At 43.5% G+C, this 25,635-nt stretch overlaps 2 pseudogenes; one reads left to right on the top strand and one right to left on the bottom strand.

Moving 5' to 3' along the window:
- The window catches only part of LOC140075963 (uncharacterized), a 290,951-nt pseudogene that overhangs the window by 222,488 nt on the left and 42,828 nt on the right, over window positions 1-25,635 (top strand).
- Window positions 1,922-20,588, bottom strand: LOC140075539 (uncharacterized; annotated as a pseudogene).

Below are 25,635 nucleotides of genomic sequence, written 5' to 3'. Positions count from 1 at the left end.
TAGAATCACTCCTGCCTAACACTATTCTAATAGAACACCCTAACGCTTTCCCTGACCAGCAGCAGCTCTCTCCCTAGCGGCATCCAGACACAGAATGATCCGAGCAGCGCGGGCAGCGGCTAGTCTATCCCAGGGTCACCTGATCTGGCCAGCCAACCACTGCTATCTACGTGTAAGGGTACCACGTCATGCTGGGTGGAGTGCAGAGTCTCCTGGCTTGTGATTGGCTCTGTTTCTGGTCGCCAAAAATCACAACGGCGGGAGATGCCATTTTCTCGAGCTAGCGAAGTATTCGTCCGAGCAACGACGGACAAGTGTGCTAGCTCATCTCTAACCGCAACCATTAAAATCCTGCAAGAATACCCGCTAAACTTGCAAATCATGTGTCAGGGGGCTGGTAATCCTGATGAAATGGTTAGGGTAAAGCGTGTGCAATATCCCTGCCAATGTGCATGGCAGAGGAGTAGTTGTGAATAAGCCCCTTGTACCATTCAGTACACCAAGAGGTAATATACAGCGGTAGATGCTGCCTGAATAGGCAAGGGTTAACCTGTTTACTGATGTCATCCAATGATGTTTCACCTTTGTAACTGGAGTGTGATTGGAGAGTGAGACCACCTGACCAGGAGGAGAAGTGACGGTTGGAGAGTGCCAACAGTCAGTGCAGTCAGTTAGAGGAGTGAGTGCTGACAGGGAGCTAGTGCTGACAGGGAGCTAGTGCTGACAGGGAGCTAGTGCTGACAGGGAGCTAGTGCTGACAGGGAGCTAGTGCTGAGCTCTCACCTCTTGAGCAGCTCTTTAGGCTCAGCTCCTGACTGAGAAACAGCTCTTAGCAACAAGCTTTAGGCCCAGCTCTGAGAGAGAAGGCCAGAGCCTCTACAGAGCACACAGTGAGAGGTACCGTGTCAGTCCACCATCATCTCAACCAATCCAGGAAAAAGCTGCAGCTTCCAGTGTTGGACACAGCTACATCCCAGCCTGCCCCTACATCCAGGCTGGTGACCCAACTCCTGAGGTTCACTCTCCACGATCACTCTCAGTAAGACCGCCATCTGTAAGGAATCGTTTGGCACGTTGCCTGCTGTTGGTTCCAATAAAGAACTGTAAGTTGTTTTCGTTCAACCTCTGCCTCTGTCTGGTCCCTGCTACTACGGGCACCCTGTCCACTACACTGGGACTCATACTCCAGACCCCAAAGGGTTGCCCCAGGGAGATCCACTATAGCAGCCTCTCCCTCATCATTTCTTGCACACACCACCTGCCAGGCTGTAGGACAGCCCTCCGGTTCCCCATACCAAGCACCGTGACACTAGCGTGCCTAGGCCGCAACCGCCAGCCACTCAGGTACTGCGGGCCCCGGCTGACTCCAGGCCCCGAGAAAAGGCTAGGCCCCGGTGGGGGATGTTGCACGTGCCTTTTATGACTAACGAAAGGCGGCGAGAGAAAACGCGGCCGATGGGAATAACTGTACATGTGACATTGAGCAGCGCCCAGGAGGACCTGGAATTGGTGGAGGGGGCCTTTCTTTTTACTGAGCAAGCAATCGATCTCCTGGCGTAGGAGGGAAATTTATTTGCATTCTGCTGAGATAAACAAGTATTTGATCTCCTACCAACCATTAAGAGCTCCGGCTCCTACAGACCAGTTATTAAAATATGGATGAAATACACAATGACTCGTGGGGCATCCATGATCATAAGGAAGGTGAGAGATCAGCCTAAAACTACCGGGTAGGAACTTGTAGCAGCTGGGACCACAGTCACCATGAAAGAAGTGCATGGCTTTTTCCCCTGTGTGGCTTCTCCCTAGTGTGGCTTCTCTTCTGTATAAAAAGCTCTAAATGAAAGTTACATTTTTGTGACATTCTAAATATCATTTTTTCCCCTCAATGTTAATTCTCTGTATATTTTCTATAAAATATTTAAGAATATGAAAATGTTTTTTCAGCTGTGTGAATTCTCTGGTGTTGTAACAGATTTCTTTTCTCAGCAAAGCATTTCCCACAATCTGAACACAACTATGGCTTCTCGCCTTTGTGCATTCTATGATGTGCAGCAAGACCTGATTTGTGAGCGAAACATTTTCCACATTCAGAACATGAAAATGGCTTCTCCCCTGTGTGAATTCTCTCATGGTTAACAAGGTCTGATTTCTGAATAAAACATTTCCCACATTCTGAACATGAAAATGGCTTCTCCCCTGTGTGAATTTTCTTATGGATTTCAAGACTTTTGTTTATAGAAAAACATTTACCACATATGACACATGAAAATGGCTTTTCTCCTGTGTGAATTCTCTTATGTTTTACAAGTTCTGCTTTTATCCTAAAACTTTTACCACATTCGGGGCATGAAAATGGCTTCTCTCCTGTGTGAATTTTCTGATGGTTTAAAAGTTCTGATTTTATCCTAAAACATTTACAACATTCGGGACATGAAAATGGCTTCTCCCCTGTGTGAATTCTCTGATGCCTAACAAGGCTTGATTTTGCAATAAAAGATTTTCCACATTCTGAACATAAAAATGGTTTCTCTCCTGTGTGAATTCGCTGATGGTTTACAAAATCTCCTTTCCACCTAAAACATTTACCACATTTGGGACATGAATATGGCTTCTCTCCTGTGTGAATTCTCTGATGGTTTACAAAATCTTCTTTCAACCTAAAACATTTACCACATTCGGGACATGAAAATGGCTTCTCTCCTGTGTGAATTCTCTGATGGATAACAAGGCTTGATTTCACTGTAAAATATTTTCCACATTCTGAACATGAAAATGGTTTCTCCCCTGTGTGAATTCTCTCATGTTTACAAAGATCTCTTTTCTCTATAAAACCTTTTCCACATACTAAACATAAATATGGCTTCTCTCCCGTGTGAATTCTCTCATGTCTAATAAGTGATGATTTAAAACTGAAACGTTTATCACATTCTGAACATGAAAACGGCTTCTCTCCTGTGTGAGTTCTCTGATGGTTTACAAGTTCTCTTTTAGTAGTAAAACATTTACCACATTCTGAACTTGAAAATGGCTTCTCCCCTGTGTGAATTCTTTGGTGTAGTTTAAGATCTGCTTTATTGGCAAAACATCTGCTGCATTCAGAGCATGAAAATAACTTCTCCCCTGTGTGAATTCTCTGGTGTCTATAAAGATCTTTTTTATCTGTAAAACTTTTGCCACATACTAAACATAGATATGGCTTCTCTCCCGTGTGAGTTCTCTCATGTCTAATAAGTAATGATTTAAACCTGAAACATTTGACACATTCTGAACATGAAAATGTCTTCTGCCCAGTGCAAGCTCTTAGTTGTCCGTCTCCTCTGTGGCGGCTTCTTTTCTTCCTCTTAGTCTGGGATGTATCAGAACAGAAGCCCAATGTAATAGGATCAGATGATGGGTCATTGCTGGGAATGGCGGAGGGTAAATCCGTTTTTCTGGCGCCATTTTTATATGTATCTTGTGTAATCTCACAATCATCTGCTGTGATATCTGTAGACATCAGATGTTCCTCTGAGCTCTGGGCGATGGCATCTGCCGGGAATAACAGGATCAGTGATTATTACGCTGATAAAATCTCTAATGATAATAATATTTTATACAAGTAGTGGAGACTTGTCCCATGTTGGGCAGAGAGAGGAGAAGAGCGGAGAAATCAGGCCGTGGCTTTCTGAGACTGAGTATGTTTGATGATGGAGCTTTGGAGAATACGAGTTCTCCTCGTCAGACATGATCTTATCCATAATACAGAAAACTCACAACATTTATAGATTTAAGGGAAAGAGGAAGGAAAGAATTGGAGTATAAATTGTTGCAGAGATTGACCCCGACCTCTGACCTGGAGGCCACGAGCAGATAAGAGCCAGCGCTCGCTTGTCGTGCCTCAGCTTTAGTTTATTGCCCTCCGGTTGTATATAAGTTGTCTGTGTATATACCATTCAGGTGTCTTCTAGGTTGTTTAAGATCCTTTGATGACGACTATATTATACATTTCTTTATAAAAAGCTAAAATCTGTCTTGTCCAACATCTCAGTTTTCAGTGTAAATTGTGTAAATTCTACATTTTCCAATTAAGCAAAATGAGACCCAGTGATAGGAATTTATCCTTATGTCCTAAGGTAAGTTCTTAGTCAGTCTTCACTATACCCCTTCACCCCTATACCTCTACATCCCTGCACCCCTATACCTCTACATCCCTGCGCCCCTATACCTCTACATCCCTGCACCCCTATACCTCTACACCCCTGCACCCCTATACCTCTACATCCCTGCACCCCTATACCTCTACATCCCTGCGCCCCTACCTCTCTACATCCCTGCGCCCCTACCCCTCTACATCCCTGCACCCCTATACCTCTACATCTCTGCACCCCTATACCTCTACATCCCTGCGCTCCTACCTCTCTACATCCCTGCGCCCCTATACCTCTACATCCCTGCACCCCTATACCTCTACATCCCTGCATCCCTATATCTCTACACCCATGCACCCCTATATCTCTACACCCCTGCGCCCCTACCCCTCTACACCCCTATACCTCTACATCCCTGCACCCCTATTCCTCTACATCCCTGCACCACTATACCTCTACACCCCTGAACCCCTATACCTCTACATATCTGCACCCCTATACCTCTACATCCCTGCACCCCTATACCTCTACATCCCTGCACCCCTATACCTCTACATCCCTGCACCCCTACACCTCTACATCCCTGCGCCCCTATACCTCTACATCCCTGCACCCCTATACCTCTACATCCCTGCACCCCTATATCTCTACATCCCTGCACCCCTATATCTCTACATCCCTGCACCCCTACACCCCTACATCCCTGCACCCCTATACCTCTACATCCCTGCACCCCTATACCTCTACATCCCTGCACCCCTATACCTCTATATCCCTGCACCCCTATACCTCTACACCCCTGCACCCCTATACCTCTACACCCCTGCACCCCTATACCTCTACACCCCTGCACCCCTATATCTCTACATCCCTGCACCCCTATACCCTACATCCCTGCACCCCTATACCTCTACACCCCTGCACCCCTATACCTCTACATCCCTGCACCCCTATACCTCTACATCCCTGCGCCCCTACCTCTCTACATCCCTGTGCCCCTACCCCTCTACATCCCTGCACCCCTATACCTCTACATCTCTGCACCCCTATACCTCTACATCCCTGCGCTCCTACCTCTCTACATCCCTGCGCCCCTATACCTCTACATCCCTGCACCTCTATACCTCTACATCCCTGCACCCCTATATCTCTACACCCCTGCACCCCTATATCTCTACACCCCTGCGCCCCTACCCCTCTACACCCCTATACCTCTACATCCCTGCACCCCTATTCCTCTACATCCCTGCACCACTATACCTCTACACCCCTGAACCCCTATACCTCTACATATCTGCACCCCTATACCTCTACATCTCTGCACCCCTATACCTCTACATCTCTGCACCCCTATACCTCTACATCCCTGCACCCATATACCTCTACATCCCTGCACCCCTATACCTCTACATCTCTGCGCCTTTATTCCTCTACATCCCTGCACCCCTATACCTCTACATCCCTGCTCTCATATACCTCCACATCCCTGCACCCCTATACCTCTACATCCCTGCGCCCCTATACCTCTACATCCCTGCACCCCTATACCTCTACATCCCTGCACCCCTATACCTCTACATCCCTGCACCCCAATAACTCTACATCCCTGCACCCCTATACCTCTACATCCCTGCACCCCTATACCTCTACATCCCTGCACCCCTATACCTCTACATCTCTGCGCCTTTATTCCTCTACATCCCTGCACCCCTATACCTCTACATCCCTGCACCCCTATACCTCTACATCCCTGCTCTCATATACCTCCACATCCCAGCACCCCAGTACCTCTACATCCCTGCGCCTTCATCCACACACTTTCCCCTATAGTATATCAGGTACAATTTATTCTGTAACACAGATCTATTATCTGGCTCAAAACCCTGAAAACACAATCACCAATCAGGTTCTAGGACACATTTTGGGGAAGAGGAAAGAAAGGAGAACAGAGGAGGATCAGTGCTAGAAAGTAATGACTGATAAGTCCATCAGTTCTCACCATCCTGGGGGTCCCCGGCCCCAGCGTCATGTCCTCCTTCCCAGGCTCCCTCCTCCTCCTCCTCCTTTGCCTCTTCTTCCTCCACCTTGGGGATCATCTTCTCCTCAGTGTCACTTCCATCCATGTTAAACTTTGCTACTGGGAAATAAATATGGACATCAACATCTCATGTAAAATATTTCCCTCCAGAGATACATTAATTTCTGGTGAAGAATAAGAATTTCTATAAGAAAAGCCCCTGGTAAAACATCTACACACCATTCAGTCTATAGATACATACATAGATCTGCTCCGTGTCCAGTCAGGGTCTCAGTCCAAGCTCCTCCAGGTTCTTCCTCCAAGAAGTTCTCCTCATGTGAGTCCTGCTTGGGTCTCTTATACCCCTTGGTCTGCCCCTCTGGGAGATGTCCCACCCTAATGGTGAGAGAACTTCCTTCCATGTAAATGAAGGGCGTAAGTGCCACTTCCTAATCAGCCGGGCCCAGCACTTGTGACTCCTTCATTGTTCTCCTTTGTTCTGGGTTTATCATCCCCTCCTCAGACAACTGTGAGCAGGATGTGTCTTTCTCATGGAGCTCAATAACTTCATTTACAAGTGTTTACTAGGCCGAATGTCTCTGTGTGACTCCCATCCTCCACCTTAGAGAATGTGTATAAGGGATGGTTATTGTTGTCTCTTCCCCTGGTTCTAGGCCTTTCCCATTGTTTCTGTGAGAGTATCGGTCACATCTTACACTTTGATGAATATAAATCTATATATCTGATATTTATACATCACCACAGCTCAGCTTCCATATTGTCCTCTAAAGACAATTTACCCCCAGATCAGATATCATTGTGTCTGTGCCAGTTTTTCTGTCTTTGGAGCGTGCACGTGTATGTATGAAGTGTTTGTGCCATTTTTGTGTCGCGGCTGCACTTTGTCCAACACTTAATAAATCTCTGCACCTATAGAGGTGGGTTGTGCTTAGTCGCAGTTTGCACCACATTTATTACTACGACTCAACGCTGTATAATGAAAATGCACACAAAAAAAAGTAACTGTGTAACTTTCCATAGCAGCGCCGATCGCACCTGATAAATGAACGCGGTGACGCGTCGCTATGAATTATCCGGCACAACCTGCACAGGAAGAGGAAAACTGCACCGGGGCAGATGACACCACTTTTATATATCTGGGTCAATGTTATCATCTTTTTCCCAGTTGATGAATGTTGCACAATTTTTCTGACCTCAGACTATACGTAGAAGGACATTTGTTATTGTGTTTTATTAAGGCTCTAGATGTTCTTCATTCATGTCCAGTTTTGGGTCCACTCTCAGATAAATGAACTTTTACCGAGTTCTCTGCATCATCTAATCTCCTTGTTGTGTTACTCAAACATTTCTATCCAGCCGCTTATTCTCTGCCATTTCCCAAAGCCCCAATAACTTTATACATCACAGAAGTAACATACAAGCCTCACAGATTCTTACAGCTAAAATACACGACACATAACATAAATGTCACTATATACTGTTTACAGCCAAATACACAGAGAACACAACCACACAGCGCGGCCTCCTCTCCTGCCTCTCCTGGGGACCCAGTAATGTGGACATCACCACCAAAAATCCCATAGAAATGTGGAAACTCCGGCTTTCTAAATACCGTATTTTCCGGACTATAAGGCGCACTTAAAAGCCTTGGATTTCCTTGGAAATCCAAAGTGCGTCTTATAGTCCGGTGCGTCCTATGTATGGCACAGGGCAGCGGACCATACTTACATAGGTCCCCGCTACCGGAGACCGGAGACAGCAGATCTCCAGCGGGAACTGCAGACCACGCGGCACGAACAACTTCTGTCTCCGGTAGCGGGGACCTATGTAAGTATGGTCCGCTGCCCTCCTCCACCTCCCCCTCACCTTCCCCACTCACCTTCCCCGCGTCGCCGCGTCTCTTCTCGGCGTCGCGTCCCGTCGGGTCTCCGCTCCGCCCCCGGACCTCCGCCACGCCCCCGACCCTGCGCCTTATAGTCCGATGCGCCATATATATGGAATTATTACATATATAAGGCGCATCGGACTAATGCGCCTTATATTCCGGTGCGCCTAATGGCCCGGAAAATACGGTATTCAGTTAAAGCACAAAAAATGATTTGACCTGGTTACAAATCAACTAATCCACAAGGAATAGCAGAGCTGTCAGCGGGAGCCTCGTTCTCTCGCACTTCACCTCATTGGGGCAGATTTACTTACCCGGACCATTCGTGATCCAGCGGCGCGTTCTCTGTGCTGGATTTGGGTCCGGCCGGGATTTTTTAAGGTAGTTCCTCCGCTGTCCACCAGGTGGCGCTGCTGCGCTGAAAAGCATCGGAACGCACTGGAGTTCACTGAACCGGGCCGAGTGAATATAATTGCAAGCTCCGCGACAGATTTTTAGTTTTAAATGCGGCGGTTTTTCCGAATCCGTCAGGTTTTCGTTCGGCCACGCCCCCCGATTTCCGTGGCGTGCATGCCAGCGCCGATGCACCAAAATCCGATCGCGTGCGGCAAAATCCCTGGGCAATTCAGGGGAAATCGGCGCAAATCGGAAATATTCGGGTAATACGTTGGGAAAACGCGAATCGGGCCCTTAGTAAATGACCCCCATTATGTTTTTTTTCATTGTGTTTTTTTTAACCATGCCAAATACATTTTTGCATTTTAACTGACAATTTTGGGTGCTGGAGTCTCCACCTGTACATGAACTACATCTTATTGTCCGAGTTGGCATTTTCCCAGAGCCGCCATGACAATTTCTTCGTAGAAGGATCACACTAGGAACTGGTTTCATGTTAGAGGGGAATATTCTGCACTGGAGGAGTATAGTTTGGCCTCGGCAATTTCATCCCTAAAGATATACTCTGGTCTGGGTTATTCCATACAAAGAGTTTCCATGGCCCAGCACACGGGATTTATGTCCTGGATTGTGGGAACTCTTTTAACCCCTTAAGGACGCGGCCATTTTACAGCTTAAGGCTCAGTCCCATTTTTTGGATTCTGACCTGCGTCTCTTTATATGGTTATAACTTTTGAACACTGTTACTTATCAAAGCAATTCTGAGATTTTTTTTCCCCCACATGTTGTGCTTCATTTTAGTGGTAAATTTTGGCCGATAAGTTTTGCGTTTATTTACAAAAAAATGAAAAAATTTGGAATTTTTAGAAAAATTTGCCATTTTCGAAATTCTAAATCATTGCGTTTTCAGGCAGAAGATTTACCACCTAAATAAGTTGCCGAATAACATTTCCCATATGTCTACTTTACATTTTCATAATTTTTGAAATGTTTGGATAATTTATTTTGACGTCACGCGGCTTACAAATCGAATAGCGATTTTCCGTATTTTCAGAATTTACTCTTTTGCGGATAAATACTGTTTGAAATCAAATTTTACATATTTAGCATTAAAACCCCCTATATAACCAAGCCATTTTCAAATCTGCCCACGCAAAGTATCAGAAACAGCATTTACAAAGATTGTTAACCCCTTGAGATAGTAATTGAATCAAAATGGAGGTGAAATTTACAATGGTCAAATTTTGTCGGATATACGTTCATTTAGTCCTAAAATTTACACATTTCCAAAAGATAAAAAGAGAAAACTCACCATAAAATTTGTTCTTCAATTTCTCCTGAGTGCAGCGACCCCCCACATGTGGCCGTTACTTGTGTTATGGGGGCACAGCGAGGCGCAGAAGGGAAGGAGGGACCTGCAGCTGCCAGGATTTTAGTTTCCTCATTGGCCCCTTTTGTAGGCTATAAAATTTTCGCTTTTTCGTTATTGGGGTCATGTGATGGCATTTTTTTGCGGGATGAGATGCTTTTTCCAGTGTTACCATTTTGGGGTTGGTATCCCCTATTGTTGAAAATTTAGGAATTTTTTTTGAGGTCACGAGTAGAAAAGCATCAATTCTGTACTGGATTTCTTACTTCTTTTTTTTTTTGGTGTTCCCCGTATAACCTAATAATCCTGTTATCTTTATTCTATGGGGCGATACGATTACGGGGACCAGACATGAATATTTTTTCTTATGTTTTACTAAATTTGCCAAATAAAACGCTAATGTGGGGGAAAATCTATCATTTTTGCATCGCCGTCTTCCAAGTGGCAGAACATTGTTACTTTTTTGGCTACAGAGCTGGTTGATGGCTTGTTTTGCAGGACATGTTGTACTTTGCAGCAGTATCATTCTGGAGTACATATGTTTTTTTGATCACTTTTTATTCCATTTTAAGTGGGATTCAATAGGTAAAAATCATAATTTTTGGCTGGTTTTTAGAATTTTTTACGGCGTTCATCGTACGGGTTCAATAGTTATTTAGTTTTATTCTACGGATTGTTACGGACGCGGTGATACTATATGTGTGGGGTTTGTGTTATGATTTAGACTTTTTTGAGCGTTATATGTCTCTTTATATGTTTTGGGGCTTATGGGCATTTTTACTGATTTATAAAGTTATTTTTTATTGAAAAACTTTTTTTTTCCTTTTTTTACTTGATCCACCATGGGACATGAACAGGCAGTCATCTCATTGCTTGTTCATGATAATATCCTGCAATACTTATGTATTGCAGGGCAATATTATTATTATTATTATTTTTTTTTACTTTTATTGGAAAAAAGCGTATACAAAATACAGTATAGACATCCATTTTCAAATATAAGACAGCATAAAATTGTCAACAACTGATACAATAAAACTTTTCTGTTTGAGTTTGACAGCCGGTCTTCCAATACAATAACTTATTATGTTCTCTTTGCCAAATATATCTGTCATCTCTCTTAACAATACATGTGAATGTATAATGTCCCTCTTAATCCCTAGATCCAATGCTTTTAATTATAGAAACCCATCCCACTCCCCTTCCCCTCCCACGAGCCCCAAACAAAAAAGAACAAAAGAGAAAAGACTCTCTCTCCCCTGATTCCCCAGCCTTAACAGCAACCTTCTCGTGCACCTAATATCCTATCTTCCTCTCTACAAAACGTTTTATTTATCCATGGCCGCCAATCAATACGTATTTTTTCTATACCGAAATCCCCTCTCAGTGTTTTAGCGAAGCCATCAACTAGGATAATATTATTGACAACCCGCTGCCACATTCCAGTTGTCGGAGTATCTTTAGCCATCCATTTTCGAGCGAGGCAGAATCTTGTGGCAAATAGTAGCCTTCGTCTAGAATACCCAAGACACAAGCCTGTAATGTATCGTGGATGGTAACATTGAAGATCTACTTTATCTCCACCAATACCCCCCTCCAGAAAATTCTGATCCTTTGACAAAACCACAACAGATGGATGTCATCTGCCTCCTCGAAACCGCATCTATTACAGTGGAAAATCCTAGCCCCAAATCTTGATAATGTTTGGTGTGTAGTAGATTCGATTCAAGATAAACAATTGGGCCTGGCGATGGGCGGGGATAGTGAAGACCCTCCTCACATCTAAGAACACCTTTTCCCGAACATTTTCCTCCAAAATCCCCAACTCTCCGACCCATTTATTTATTATTCTCTTTAAGTTATTACCTTTCTCATTCGCGGGCCAGCATCTTAATATCTTATAGCTTTTGAATTTAGTGCCTAGCAGGAGTGGGGGTAGCTCCTCCGGGGCACTCACTGACCTATCCAATGTTTTCCACCAATGTTTAATTTGTAAATATGTATAGTATCCCGCAATGCCATTCCCATACTCCTGCTGTAGTCGCTGGAAAGATTTGAAAACCCCATTGTCGAAGAATTGTTTAATATATTTTACGTTATGTTCCACTTCCTATTACCCCATATAGGGGATATTGATAGGAGACCTGTGTTATTAGATTGGAACTTAAGCTCTTTCCAAGTTTCTAGCATCAGATGTAAGGTCGGGAAAATAGTTTCTATTTTAGGTACTCTCCAGATTTCTGTCTTAAGGGTTTCCAAAACATTATATCCATAAATCTTTAATTGAGGATTGCAGGCAGATGCAAAGGGGGTTTTGTCCCAGAACGAGATATACTTTGTCTGGGAGATAAGAAAATACTTTCTCAGGTCTGGTAGTCCAAATCCCCCCTTCTCATATGGCTGTTGCTCCGGTTTAGCCGTGTAACCACCACCTTGTATTTTAATGCAGTGAATATGTGCTTTCTCCTTGTTATTCCTAACAAGGTTAGCCAACATTTTCCCCGAGGCATTTGCCTGCAGGCCGCTTTTTCTGGCCTGAGCCGAAATTTTCCTATCAGCCTGATTTTTTAGCAGCTCAGTGTAACACTGCCGGGATTCCTCCTAAGCCTGTCTATTAACTTGAAACGGCTGCCTGAGGAAAGCCTCTTCTAATTCCTGTAACCCCCTATTTTATTGTGACTTATAGTGGCATAATTGTGCTTTGTATTCCCCCCTTATAAAGGCTTTTGCCGTGTCCCAAACTATGTCTTTTCCTGCCGAGTCTTCATGACGTGAAAAAAAAGATTCCAAATTATTAATGAATCGGTCCTGTTGACCTAACACCCCTAACCACGTGGGAGAGATTCTTATCTCATTAGACTTATTGGGGGTCATTTACTAAGGGCCCGATTCGCGTTTTCCTGACGTGTTACCCGAATATTTCCGATTTGCGCCGATTTTCCTTGGGATTTTGGCGCACGCGATCGGTTTGTGGCGCATCGGCGCTGGCATGCACGTGACGGAAATCGGGGGGCGTGGCCGAACGAAAACCCGACTAATTCGGAAAAACCGCCGCATTTAAAAAAACAAAAATTGGTTGCACAGGCCATACTCACATGCACCACGATGACGACGATGAACTCCGGGGCACTTCGGCGCAGCAGCGCCACCTGGTGGACATCAGGCGCAGGACCTTCATGAATCGCATGAAGACCCGAACGCTCGTCTGAGAAGCCGCCACTGGAACGCGAAAGGACCGGTGTACACCCAATTTTATAGAAACTTTCAGTGGTGCGTGATCCGAGACCCTTCTAAGCCCAAATGTGATCTTTTCAGTTAGATTTAAGGCCTTACTATTGGTCAGGGCCATATCTAACCGAGAAAACACCTGATGTGATGACGAATAACATGAATATTCCCTTTTTCCTGGGTGAAAAATGCGCCAAGTGTAAAACCAATTAAATCCACTGATCAATTGAAAAAGTGTGGAATTGTTATGTGTAGACACCCTCCCCATTGCAGGGTATTAGCAGTGTCAGCCTATGCACATGCACGTCACAGATGCCATCTTAAAGGTACTGCCTTCAGGCTTCTCTGGGGTCCCGATCGGACCCCAGAGTTGCCATAGCAGCGATCGGCGCCACAGAAAACGGCGCGGGGGCGCCGATCGTGGGGGTAAGACCCCCAGAAGGCATGCTAAATGCCACGGTCGCATTTACCGCGCCATTTAACGGGTTAAACACCCGCGATCGGAGCCCACTCCGACCACGGGTGTTTACCGCTGACATCCCGTGACCCCCGATGCCAGTTCAGCCCTGCACAGGAGCCGAACCGACATCGGGGGTCGGGGGATGTCAGCGGTAATCAGCAGCAGTAAGCTGAACCGGCATCGTCTCTGCGCAGTAGCTGCTACGGGACTAATGAGCTGCTATTAGCGGGACTCAGCGCAGTACAGCTACGGCGCAGAGTGTTAAGGGGTTAATGGAATAAGCTGATCCTGTGCACTGAAAGAAACAGAGGAGCCACTTCTATTAGCTACTGACAGGGGTATTACATACAAATACTAAGTACCTCTGGGTCAGACTCTACCCAGGTTTAACCCGGGACAGGATTACTGTGGTCTGTAACTAATTGAAATTTCACAAGGAATAAATATATCTCTAGATGTTTCATATTTCAGACTTTGTGCCGTTTTTGGGGATTGCACGGCAGGTATTTAACAGGAGTCTGCACTGGGATTGTGTCGCATGCGATCGGATCGTCTCCATGCGACACAAATTGGGGGGCGTGCCGTCTGACGTCTGAGCGCGGGATTCAACTTGCAAATTGTATCGCAAGACAATGCACCTACATGCACCAGGAAGCAGAAGGTGAACTCCGGGGACCTGAGTGGGGAAGCGACACATGCAGGATATGGGGTGCACGATCTTAGTGAATCGCGGCAGAGTACATTCTCGTCAGTCAATGCACTTTCGCTGAACTTCGCGGACCAGGTAAGTAAATGAGCTGCTTTGTAGTAGGATATTCCCTTATTCCGGAAAGTCATTTCCAGGACATGGCAGTCACATGGCCTGGGAGCCGTCACGTCTGCAGGGATTTGCTTTTCCCATTGTTCAGGATGTTGAATTACACATTCATCCTTGTAAACACTTGTAAATGAAGTTTCCATTACAAAGATGCCTTATTAATTGTGGGAGGGGAGGATGATCCCATAACAAAGGACAAAAATACTCAGCCTCAGGGCAGCACCAACTCCCTTCATTTACATAAGGGAAGTTCTTTCACCATTAGGTGAATTGTCGCTCTTTTAGTGATTACTTGGAGTGAGGTTCACATCTGATAAGGCCTTGCTATATACTATATACTATATACCCTCACAGAATTCACACATAAATATCCAAATTATCCCCCTCCTGTCCCCAGAACATAGAGGAAGCTGTAACCTAAAAAGTAAGAAAATTAATTAAAAACTACAAAAATGAAATGTGGCAACAATCATCATTTTCTGTTCCTCAATAGTTGAGCTTGTTATTCATTGAAATGCACATATACAGTATATACACATACAGCGGCTGGGGGGGTCGCCCACTGACACAAACAGTCTATAATTTTAAGGGTAGGTTAAAGGGGTCGTCCGGTTAGGCTCTATGCTTAGCCTAATTTACTGATTGGTGGGGCCTCAGTGATGGGACCCCACAGATCATGAGAACAGGGGTCCGATGTACCCCCGAGATGAGCGGAGCAGCTGATCACACAAGTGTGCCCACCCCCCACGTTACTCTCTATGGAGCTGACAGAGATTGCCAAGCGCTGTACTCAGCGATCTCCATCAGCTCCATAGATATGAAGGGGCCGCCCCATCCACTTACTACAACCAGACAACCCCTTTAATGTGAACATTGAGAGATAGAACATCAAAAAATCAAATCCAGAAATCACATTGTATAAAATTTATTAGCATTCTGCTGAGATATACAAGTATTTGATCTCCTACCAACCATTAAGAGTTCCGGCTCCTACAGACCAGTTATTAAAATATGGATGAAATACAAAATGACTCGTGGGGCATCCGTGATCCTGAGGAAGGTGAGAGATCAGCCTAAAACTACCGGGTAGGAACTTGTGGCAGCTGGGACCACAGTCACCATGAAAGAAGTAAATGGCTTCTCCCTGTGTGGCTTCTCCCCTGTGTGGCTTCTCCCTAGTGTGGCTTCTCTTCTGTATAAAAAGCTCTAAATGAAAGTTACATTTTTGTGATATTCTAAATATAATTTTTTCCCTCTCTCTGTATATTTTCTATAAAATATTTAAGAATATGAAAATGATTTTTCAGCTGTGTGAATTCTCCGGTGTTGTAACAGATTTATTTTCTCAGCAAAGCATTTCCCACAGTCTGAACACAACTATGGCTTCTCACCTGTGTGCATTCTATGATGTGCAGCAAGACCTGATTTGTGAGCGAAACATTTTCCACATTCAGAGCATGAAAATGGCTTCTCCCCTGTGTGAATTCTCTCATGGCTAACAAGGCTGGATTTCAGAGTAAAACATTTCCCACATTCTGAACATGAAAATGGCTTCTCCCCTGTGTGAAGTTTCTGATGTTTTACAAGTTCATATTTCAAACTAAAACTTTTACCACATTCGGGACATGAAAATGGCTTCTCGCCTGTGTGAATTCTCTGATGGTTTACTAGTTCTGCTTTCATTCTAAAACATTTACCACATTCGGGACATGAAAATGGCTTCTCCCCTGTGTGAAGTTTCTGATGGTTTAAAAGATCTGCTTTCATCCTAAAACATTTACCACATTCTGGACATGAAAATGGCTTCTCCCCTGTGTGAATTTTCTGATGGCTAACAAGGCTTGATTTCACAGTAAAAGATTTTCCACATTCTGAACATGAAAATGGCTTTTCCCCTGTGTGAGTTCTCTGATGGTTTACAAAATCTTTTTTCCACCTGAAACATTTACCACATTCGGGACATGAAAATGGCTTCTCTCCTGTGTGAATTCTCTGATGGTTTACAAAATCTTCTCTCAACCTAAAACATTTACCACATTCGGGACATGAAAATGGCTTCTCCCCTGTATGAATTCTCTGATGGATAACAAGGTTTGATTTCACAGTAAAAGATTTTCTACATTCTGAACATGAAAATGGCTTCTCTCCTGTGTGAGTTCTCTGATGGTTTACAAGTTCTCTTTTAGTAGTAAAACATTTACCACATTCTGAACATGAAAATGGCTTCTCCCCTGTGTGAACCCTTTGGTGTAGTATAAGATGTGCGTTACTGGGAAAACATCTGCTGCATTCAGAGCATGAAAATGGCTTCTCCCCTGTGTGAATTCTCTGGTGTCTATAAAGATCTTTTTTATCTGTAAAGCCTTTGCCACATTCTGAACATGAATGTCGCTTCTCCCCCGTGTGAATTCTCTCATGTTTACAAAGATTTCTTTTCTCTCTAAAACCTTTTCCACATACTAAACATAGATATGGCTTCTCTCCCGTGTGAATTCTCTCATGTCTAATAAGTAATGATTTAAACCTGAAACATTTGACACATTCTGAACATGAAAATGTCTTCTGCCCAGCGGAAGCTCTTAGTTGTCCGTCTCCTCTTTGGCGGCTTCTTTTCTTCCTCTTAGTCTGGGATGTATCAGAACAGAAGCCCAATGTAATAGGATCAGATGATGGGTCATTGCTGGGAAGGGCGGAGGGTAAATCCGTTTTTCTGGCGCCATTTTTATACGTATCTTGTGTAATCTCACAATCATCTGCTGTGATATCTGTAGACATCAGATGTTCCTCTGAGCTCTGGGCGATGGCATCTGCCGGGAATAACAGGGTCAGTGATTATTACGCTGATAAAATCTCTCTCCTCTAGAGAGGAGAAGATTTCACGTTTGTAGAAGTAATAAAAAGTGAAAAACACTAAAGTTTAAACATTAGAAGAAATAAAAAATAAATAACTAAAGAATATAAGTCCCTAAAATGTCCCTTTTCCATAAAAACACTTAATAAAGTATAAAAAACACAAACACACGACCCCCCACATATTTGGTATTGCCGCATCCGTAACAATCTTTACAATAAAACAGAATTGTTACTGGACCCGCACAGTAAACTCTGCAAAAAAACCCGCAAAAAACGTTCCGAAAAAAATAATTTTTAATTAATACCATTTAAAAAAATGCTCTAAAAAGTGATAAAAAAAGTTACACACCCTAAAATAAGACCACTAAAAAGAACAAAGCTTCTCGCAAAAAATAAGCTCTTAACCAGATTTGTCAGCCGAAAAAATGGAAAAAGTTCTGCATATAAAAAGACGGAGAGGCTAAAATTAACAAGATTTTCGCCAAATTACTTTTTATTCAGTAAAAATGGGGTAAAATAAAGAAATTATATAAATGAGGTATTTTCGTGATCGTGGCGACCCATAGAATAAACACCCCCCCCCCCCAAATAAAATCTTCCTAAAAATCAATGATTTTCATTTCCTCCACCAACAAAGAGTTAATAAAACCCCACCAATTAGCTATAGATGCCCCAACATCATGTATCAGAAAAGTGCATCTCATGTGGTAAATAAATAAGCCCCTATAGGTCCACATTAAAAAAGAAAAAAAAATGATAGCCTGTACAATGTAACAATGTAAATCTGCTCTGGATGGCGCCTCCTTCCCTTCTATGCTCCTCCCCCTGTTCTATGCTCCTCCCCTTCTATGCCCGGCCGTGGGCCCGTACAGCAGGTACCACCACATATGGGGCATCAGCACTTGGGAGAAATTGGGTATCAAACTTTGTTTTCATTTAATCCATTGCAAATGATTAATTTTCCACCCAAAATGAGTGTACAGGCGGTCCCCTACTTAAGAACACCCGACTTACAGACGAGCCCTAGTTACAAACGGACCTCTGGATGTTGGTAATTTCCTGTACTTTAGCCCTAGGTTACAATAATCAGCTGTAACAGATATCACAGGCGTCTGTAATGAAGCTTTAGTGTTACTCCTGGTTCTTATGACAATCCAACATTTTTAAAATTCAGTTGTCACAGAGACCAGAAAAAATTTGTCTGGGGCTACAATTATAAAGTATACAGTTCTGACTTACATACAGATTCAACTTAAGAACAAACCTACAGACCCTATCCTGTGTGTAACCTGGGGACCGCCTGTACTGTGAAAAAATATTACAATTTACAGACTCCACCTCCATTTTGTTTTAACCCCTGAAAAACACCTAAAGGGTTAACAAACTTCTTAAAAGTAGTTTTTCATACGTTGAGGGGTGTAGTTTCCATAATGGGGTAATTTACGAGTCTCGCTATTATTTAGGCCTCTCACAGTCAATTAGAAGCTGAGCAGGTCCCTATAAATACGGGTTCTGGTGATTTTCCAAAAAAATTGAAAAATGGCCCCAAATTCTGAGCCTCATAACATTCCAGTAAAATATGTGGAATCTTAAAATACCATCCAACATAAAGCAGACATTTGGGAAATGGAAGTTATGAATTTATTTGGGTGCTAGGACTATCTGCATCAAAAGTAGAGAATTTAGAACTTTGAAAATAAAGATTTTTTCCAAATTTTTGCCGAATTTCGTTTTTTTCATAACTGAACACAAAAGATTTCATCCAAACTAATTTGAGGTACAATGTGTCACGAGAAAACCATCTCAAAATCCCCCGGATATCTCATAGCGTTCCACAGCTATAACCACTTATAATGACACAGGACCTTTTAGGGGCCGCGTCCTAAAGGCCAAAATAGGCCGAGTCCCGAAGGGGTTAAGACCCTCTGATGACGACTATATTAAGACATTTCTTTATAAAAAGCAAAAATCTGTCTTGTCCAACATCTCAGTTTTCAATGTAAATTGTGTATATTCTACATTTTGATAGGATTTTATCCTTGTGTCCCAAGGTAAGTTATTAGTCAACCTACACTATACCCCTACATCCCTGCACCCCTATACCTCTACATCCCTGCACCCCTATACCTCTACATCCCTGCGCCCCTATACCTCTACATCCCTGCCCCCTATACCTCTACATCCCTGCACCCCTATACCTCTACATCCCTGCACCCCTACACCTCTATACCTCTACATCCCTGCACCCCTACACCTCTACATCCCTGTACCCCTAAACCTCTACATCCCTGCACCCCAATACCTTTACATCCCTGCACCCCTATACCTCTACATCCCCGTACACCAGTACCTCTACATCCCTGCACCCCTATACCTCTACATATCTGCACCCCTATACCTCTACATATCTGCACCCCTATACCTCTACATCCCTGCACCTCTATACCTCTACATCCCTGCACCCCTATACCTCTACATCCCTGCACCTCTATACCTCTACATCCCTGTGCCCCTATACCTCTACACCCCTGCACCCCATATACCTCTACATCCCTGCACCCCATATACCTCTACATATCTGCACCCCTATACCTCTACATCCCTGCACCCATATACCTCTACATCCCTGCACCCCTATACCTCTACATCTCTGCGCCTTTATTCCTCTACATCCCTGCACCCCTATACCTCTACATCCCTGCACCCCTATACCTCTACATCCCTGCTCTCATATACCTCCACATCCCAGCACCCCAGTACCTCTACATCCCTGCGCCTTCATCCACACACTTTCCCCTATAGTATATCAGGTACAATTTATTCTGTAACACAGATCTATTATCTGGCTCATAACCCTGAAAACACAATTACCAATCAGGTTCTAGGACACATTTTGGGGAAGAGGAAAGAAAGGAGAACAGAGGAGGATCAGTGCTAGAAAGTAATGACTGATAAGTCCATCAGTACTCACCATCCTGGGGGTCCGTGGCCCCAGCGTCATGTCCTCCTTCCCAGGCTCCCTTCTCCTCCTCCTCCTCCTCCTCTTCTTCCTCCACCTTGGGGATCATCTTCTCCTCAGTGTCACTTCCATCCATGTTAAACTTTGCTACTGGGAAATAAATATGGACATCAATATCTCATGTAAAAATATTTCCATCCAGAGATACATTAATTTCTGGTGAAGAATAAGAATTTCTATAAGAAAAGCCCCTGGTAAAACATCTACACACCATTCAGTCTATAGATACATACATAGATCTGCTCCGTGTCCAGTCAGGGTCTCAGTCCAAGCTCCTCCAGGTTCTTCCTCCAAGAAGTTCTCCTCATGTGAGTCCTGCTTGGGTCTCTTATAGCCCTTGGTCTGCCCCTCTGGGAGATGTCCCACCCTAATGGTGAGAGAACTTCCTCCCATGTAAATGAAGGGCGTCGGTGCCACTTCCTAATCAGCCGGACCCAGCACTTGTGATGCCCTCATTGTTCTCCTTTGTTATGGGTTTATCATCCCCTCCTCAGACAACTGTGAGCAGGATGTGTCTTTCTCATGGAGCTCAATAACTTCATTTACAAGTGTTTACTAGGCCGAATGTCTCTGTGTGACTCCCATCCTCCACCTTAGAGAATGTGTATAAGGGATGGTTATTGTTGTCTCTTCCCCTGGTTCTAGGCCTTTCCCATTGTTTCTGTGAGAGTATCGGTCACATCTTACATTTTCATGAATATAAATCTATATATCTGATATTTATACATCACCACAGCTCAGCTTCCATATTGTCCTCTAAAGACAATTTACCCCCAGATCAGATATCATTGTGTCTGTGCCAGTTTTTCTGTCTTTGGATCGTGCACGTGTATGTATGAAGTGTTTGCGCCATTTTTGTATCGCGGCTGCACTTTGTCCAACACTTAATAAATCTCTGCACCTATAGAGGTGGGTTGTGCTTAGTCGCAGTTTGCACCACATTTATTACTATGACTCAACGCTGTATAATGAAAATGCACACAAAAAAAAGTAACTGTGTAACTTTCCATAGCAGCGCCGATCGCACCTGATAAATGAACACGGTAACGCGTCGCTGTTGTGGGACCTACGTAGTTCTATAAATTGTTGTGCAATATAACGATTAATATCACTACCTTCCTCGTTGTACTGTTTACTATATTTTATATCTTCTGTTTCTAGTCTCTGTATTGTACACTATAATTTACCACACTCAGGGTTAATACCAATAATATTTATTAACACACTAGAAGTATACAATGTTAATCACAATACCCACAAACCCACAGAATCCAACCCACCACAATGCATATAAACACACACACACACACACACATATAATGAGCTTTACACCTAACTATCCCTATTATTACAGAGAACGAAGGGGGACAGGGAGATTGACAGAAAAGCAGGGGTACAGAGATAGGTTAATAGTTGGAAACAGGGAAGCAGGGGTACAGAGATAGGTTAATAGATGGAAACAGGGAAGCAGGGGTATAGAGATAGGTTAATAGATGGAAACAGGGAAGCAGGGGTACAGAGATAGGTTAATAGATGGAAACAGGGAAGCAGGGGTACAGAGATAGGTTAATAGATGGAAACAGGGAAGCAGGGGTACAGAGATACAGGTACTCAGCCCAATCCGGGAAGGTGATATAGTCTGTGGGGTGATCCTCCTAGCTCCTTCTCCCTTCCTTGCTGGTATTCAGGGCAGATTCCTTCTCCTTTCCTAGTTGGTCTGTAGGGAAGATTTTCTTCTTCCTTTCCTAGCTGGTTTCCATGGAAGATTTCTTCTTTCTATCCTCCACTATCATCCCCTTATAAGTCTCTCCTCTGTCCCTTCCCCCAAGATGGTGGACAACAGATGTATACCCCTTCCTATCCTGTATTTCCAATACAGGGTGTGTATTTAGTCACCCATCCAGCCCCCCCTCAGGTGGGAATAACAGAGATCCCGGATTTCCATCCTGGCATAGAGGTGTGAAGTGTCTCTAGATAACTGTCCCTGGAGAGTTTGAGTGACATTCCCATAATAAAAGGGGGTTGACATCCTGCTGTCCAAGGATACAGATATGTGAGATTGCCCTCACCACATCCTGAGTAAGAAAGCAGGTGTGTTCTTTCCCAGGGGAATGGAATATGACAGAGGAACATTTTATTTATATATATATATATATATATATATATATATATATATATACACATACATACACCCACATACCTATGTACATGAACGGACACTTCCTTTACTCCTTTACATTCCCCCTGTTTCACGGGACGTGACAATTAAATTTGAGGGAAGTGTTTTATTGAATTGTATTTGCCTATTCAACCATATTTATCCCTGGTAATGATTCAGGATGGAACGAAGTATAATTTTGCATTTAGGTACCAAGACATCACCTTCCCACAGAGCCACCTTCCTGCCCGTCACCGTAACCCAGTATCCTCTGCCCACAGAGAACGTCATCTGCTTCTTGTCTCTTCCTCTCTGAATCACAGTCCTTTACTATGGTATGAGTCTCTTTGGTTGACCTTGTCTGTGTTGCCAGTCTCCTTCTGTTGCCAATCTCAATTGTTATCCTGAGCAATGAAGGATTGCTTTTAATACTCCCCACAGGCAGGTTTGAGAGAAAGGCCATTGAGCACATGCAGCACCACCCTTGATCTGGTGTTATGGTCATGTAGAGTCATCATCCAATCTGTCACACAGGCAGCAAGTTTTCATCAGAGGTGTTAAACGAGGAACAATGAAGAACCTTGATTGAAGTGGTATCCATGGACAGAAAACCTGGATCTTTACCAAGGCAAAACAGCAGACTAGAATGGGAGGCGATGTCTCAGAACCTAAGGTCAAATTGTGGGGAGGGGCATTGCCTCCCATGTCCCCAATACCTGACATTCAATCCATCCTGTTATTAGTCATACCATATATAAGGTTAAAAGGCAATTACTCACCGTAGTGTAGGGATACCTTACCTGTCCCTAAGGTCTCTACACATATTAATAACACAAGCACACTCTAAATATTGTGTCACCCTCGTCCCCCAAACACACAAATTCCCATCATTTATGAAATATAAAAATTAGCCCGATTAGGGTAAGGACTGTAGTCTGTAGTCATCAAGTTCTTAACGTCTGCCCTCTTATGAGTCCATGATGCTCTTCCTGTCTCTGTTGTGAGGGTTGATCAGTCCGCTCTAATTTTAACTTGAAAATAGTCCATTATATATAACAGAGACCAGGAATAGAAGAATCACTGTCATTGGGCAAATTAGCATATCAAAGAACAAAGTTGCTTTGGGGCTGTATCCAAACAGTCTCTCTGAGCAGAACACCGCAGAGCCTTTTCTCCAGGACATGGACAATCCCTGCAATCTTTATCTGGTCAAAGTCCTTGATTTTCATTTGGACAGATATCCACACACTTTTCAGGGTTAATTGATGTTCTTTCCTTCAGATCTGCTACATCAATACCTAAAAATAAATGAAAGGAACAACGGCCTCCTGGGAGGAGTTCTCCTCCTTTTGAGCAGTTAGTTTCATCCTGTGATACTATGTTCCAAATAAGTTTACATTTGACAAGATAAATCCAATGTGTAAATGTCCAGCACCCTCCTTAATATACTTAACAGCAATTTAAACAAACCATCTATATTGATGCTAAAGTTAATATATCTGCCTCTGGGACACTCCCCACCAGGAAATTTATATCTCCCACAGTATACCTCAGTCATAGGGGTCCCTACCATACAACAACTATTGGAGAATCCACTCCATTACATATTAGTATCTGCCATTAACATTACAGTATCTAATACCCATTGTGCATAGACAACAAAGTTGTGTTATGCCACCTCCTGTACACAACTGTCCCCATAATGGTAAACATAAATGATTGTATGGAAGAAGATCCCTCTATCTGATTATGTATTTGATCCAGTACATCAGCCTGTACCTTCACACTGCGGCTCTGTATAAGCTTTCTAGTTTTACTAGGCTGCAAATCATTTCATAGTATTCTACCAGAGTTGTTGCAGTATAACTTTAACATTTCAATTGGTCTTTAAATTGTCTGGGGCCTACACCCCCCTGAATCCCTCGGCATACAATATGCCTACAGGGTGCAGTTGACATATATGGATCTATCACTAGAAAACAAACATTACACATACAAGTTACACATAAAACCAAAGACAACAGGTAATCACAAGCAGACACCACATAGACAGGACCACAGAATGTAATTTAGGGCCTACTTGTGATTATCCTCCCCAGTTTTAGTTGGTCACTTTGAATCATCAGCACATGGTGGGGCACATGTGGCTGTGAAGAAACTTTTTTATAGCCATTTTCTTTGTGCCACACTGATGAATTTTCTATGGTGACGTTGCTAGACACCTTACAGCTACTTGCACTCGGGCAATGTCTAGCAATATGACCAAAGCTGCCACATTTAAAACATTTTACAAAGCAGTGTTTCTTCTGCCTTTCACTAGTTGCCAATTTACAATCCTTAGCTATATGACCTAAGCCACCACAAGAAAAACATGTAATACATTTCATACTTGGCTTAGGACAGTTAAGATTGTCTCTACATCTTCTAAACTTCTCCATAGCTAGGGATGCACTTCTAACAATCCTACTTTTGCAGGTCCTTACTATAGCAGAAAGCAATGTTTTACCTTTACCTTTCTGGCTGGGATCACTGTTGGGGATCTTTAATCTGTTGCCAGCTCTACTCCCCCCTTTTTGCCCTGCAGAGGGCAAAACTTCTGAGGACTCTGGCCTTGACTTTAAGGTATAAGACAAGGCTGGCACAATTTTGGAAAAATTACTAATGATGTCTTGCAAGTTAGATATCAGTTGAGACCGGGCTGCAAGTTCATCATTGAGCTTAGCAATCACTACATCAGTAGATGCTGCCTGATCCTTAAATCTCTTGACCTCGGTATAGGACTGAGTCAACTGTGCCTCAATATCAGCATTGTGCTTTCCAATTTCTATCAGTTTTGACTCCAGATTCACATTTTCTGCCAGTTGTGTCTGTAAAGCACAAACCTGCTTAGCGTTATAGACACAACATTTGCAGTGAGATTCTGGGCATTTATTACTTGACACCAAAACACCATGTTCTGGCCTCCACAGCGTCTCATTATAAACATAAATAAGTTTCGCCAGCATGTGGAGCCGTTTAGTAGCCTTATTTAATATTGACTGCTTCTTCATATGTTCCTTGTCATAATTCTGCATTTGTTCTAACAAATCAGACCACAGCGTTTCAGCTGACTTGTATGATGTGGGTGGCTCTGGGTTAAATTTACTATTCTTAGCTAACTTCGACAGTGTGGAAAGATCCATACTTACTTGTTCCATGGCCATCTCCGCTGTTGGCGCTGTCCTCTTTGTCTGCGCTGCTTGAAAAAGGTCCTCTATCTTCCGGAACGCCTTTTCCCGACCA

This window comes from Engystomops pustulosus, chromosome 8 (assembly GCF_040894005.1).
Source record: "Engystomops pustulosus chromosome 8, aEngPut4.maternal, whole genome shotgun sequence".
In the NCBI taxonomy this organism is placed as follows: Eukaryota; Metazoa; Chordata; class Amphibia; order Anura; family Leptodactylidae; genus Engystomops; species Engystomops pustulosus.
Note: the sequence above shows the minus strand (reverse complement) of the source record. Positions and strands in the feature narration are given on the sequence as shown.